General features: G+C 42.7%; 1 long non-coding RNA gene across 1 annotated transcript in view; it reads left to right on the plus strand.

Moving 5' to 3' along the window:
• The window catches only part of LOC122539541, a 35,104-nt gene that overhangs the window by 1,771 nt on the left and 30,418 nt on the right, over positions 1–2,915 (plus strand). The window lies entirely within an intron of this gene.

Raw genomic sequence — 2,915 nt, forward strand, 5'->3', positions numbered from 1 at the left:
TCACACACACACACTCCTGCCTCACTGGGACATGATTAGGGCTCATTCAGGAGTGCCCCAACCACAGCAAGAGATCAGGAACACGACATTGAGGCATCAGACACAGTTCACAAACCCCTGCTCCACATGAGGCAGAATGTGTGAATCACCCGCATGGCACTCAACAGCTATCCCAGAACCCACTGAGAACTACCCCTCCTCCTGAAGCACTGCCAAGGAAAGAGAGGAACCTGAGTCTGTCCAAGTTCTCCTTCAGTAATAAACTTAACTAATTATTTGAGAATACATCATTTTCAATGCTTTGTGTTATTAGAAATAGATTACTACCATAAATTAAAATGTCTCTGATTGCAAGCATGTGCTACATGGATAGCCAAGCGCAGAATTAGCCATGAGGTCAAAACAGACTTGGAAATGTAATCTTTCACATTGCTGTGTAAAAGTGAAAACGAGAGGTGTATCCACTCTCCTTTGGACCTTATCAATGTGATGTGATCCTTTTTCCAAGCTGGAGTCAGCTGCACTGTCACATGTTTCTGATGTGTGGAAGTGGTAAACAAACAGTCCTTGGCTGGTCCAGATATCAATATCCTCCAGTCCACATCCAGCAGTTACTATAAATATGGGAAGTCTGCTGTACTCACAGAGCAGTTCTGAATCTCAGCCCAGACTGTCTACCTGGGAACTACCATTGGTGACACTCAAAGTTCCCCTTCAAAGGTTGAGTGAAGGATGCCTCAGACATTACAAGGATATCCACATATCAATCACAGATTCAATACGAGAGAATCTTTGTTTAAGGTGTCTCATGCGCTCTGGATTCTTGCACAAAGTCACTATAATCTATTGCCCAATTTGAACACTCAACAGTTGTCCCATTTTGTCAGTGATTTCTCAAGCTGAGTTGACAGGTACAGCAGAGAACTGATAGAATCAGGGGTCAGAGGAACTGAACACATCACAACAAAAGATTTGTATTTATTTCACAGACATCCTGAAACTCCCAAAGAGCTTCACGACCAATAAAATATCTGATAATGTGCAGCCAATTTGTGCTCAGTTTGATCTCACAGGCAGCCGTGTGGTATTATTCAAACAATCGGCTCTTTTTAAAGTGATGTTAGTTGAGGGATAATTTTCAGGTAGGCAGGGCACTAGGGGGTCCCTCCACCACCACCCCACCCTCCCAAAAATCACACCATGGGATTATCTGCATCCACCCAAGATGATGGGCAGAGCTTTGTTTTCAGCTCTCGTCTAATAGTGCAGCCAACTATGTAGTAGCCTCTCAATACTGAGAGCATCAGTTAAAAATCACACAACACCAGGTATAGTCCAGCAGGTTTAATTGGAAGCATTAGCTTTCGGAGCACTGCTCCTTCACACAACCACCTGATGAAGGAGCGGCGCTCCGAAAGCTAGTGCTTCCAATTAAACCTGCTGGACTATAACCTGGTGTTGTGTGATTTTTAACTTTGTCCACCCCAGTCCAACACCGGCATCTCCAAATCATGAGAGCATCAGTATGGACCTTATTAATCAAACCACAAAGCTGAGTTTGACTCCACAACTTTCAGAAGACAACATACACCCCTGAATCCACTGAGGGCCTACAGCTTTGAGGAGGTAGCGGGATAGTGGACATATCCCTGGACTTGTAATTCAGATCCTGAGCTCATGGGTTTAAATTCCACCATGGCAGATGATGATACTTAAACTTAACTTTTGTTTAAAATCTGGAATTAAAAGCAAACCTCACGGTGACCAGATTTGTTAAAAACTCTACATTGACATCCTTTTAGCAAGGAAACCTTTCATCTTGACCTGCTGTGGCCCACATGTGGCTCCAGACCCACAGCAATGGTGGCTGACTCTTAACAACCCTCTGGACAGTTAGGGATAGGCAATAAATGCTGGCCCAGACAGCGACACCCATATCCCATCAACAATGTTATTTTTAAAACAGTCATGAATATTTTTCTCTGCTGATTATTTTTTGTCAGAATTACACCCCTTTCTCTCAATATTCCGAGGCAACAGGAATGGTTTCTATTTGATGTTTTGATGCCTGGAAGTGACCAAGAAATGATTGTCCAGTTTAACTGGAAAAGGTGCTTATCCTACATCCACGGATATGTACACTGTGAGGTAACAGCGATGCTGTAACATCGAGACTGTGATACGTGTCAGAAACAGGCGTTTATCATGAAAACGGTTCTTATTTTGTACTTACATTTCTACAGTGCCTTTAATGTAGTAACAGATCATCCCTTTATATCACCATAATTTTTAAAATGTCACTGTGCTTCATGGAGGGATAACAGAAGAGGTTAATCTAATTGATTTTCCTGAGAGTTTATAATGTGGTGAGGGATGAGGGTATTATGGGGCAATCCTGGAGGGGAGGGCCGTGGCAGCTCGGAGGAGTGACTGAAATTGTGGCACATTCAGCTGACAGAATCAAAGGAATTTCAGTTCTCGGAGGGTTGTGACTCTGGAGGAGATGATAGAGAGGGGGAGGACAAAGCCAGGGATGAAATGTTTAAAATTGTACCTGTGTTTTTGTTTTTGCCACTGGTTACCTATTATTTATTTATCTATGCTACTTAATCTGTGATCTGGCTGTATTGCACGCCAGACAAAGCTGTTCACTGTATCTCGTTACCCATGACAATAAATGCAATTTAGTTCAATTGTTGTTGTCATTCTGGGAGCCAATGTTGATTCATATCTTGATTGAAGACGGCAGCAGAGTAGAAGGGCACCGTGCAAACTCTTGCCTGGGCTCATCTGTTCCCAAAGACTTTCTTTTTTCATTTTACTTCTTTTTTCTCATTTGTTTTTTGTTTTCTGTGGAGCATTTTGTGATGAGTTAGTGGGTGAGGTTTTGCAGTGGGTTAGTGGGTGAGGTTTTG

Source organism: Chiloscyllium plagiosum, chromosome 32, assembly GCF_004010195.1.
Source record: "Chiloscyllium plagiosum isolate BGI_BamShark_2017 chromosome 32, ASM401019v2, whole genome shotgun sequence".
NCBI classification, from domain to species: domain Eukaryota; kingdom Metazoa; phylum Chordata; class Chondrichthyes; order Orectolobiformes; family Hemiscylliidae; genus Chiloscyllium; species Chiloscyllium plagiosum.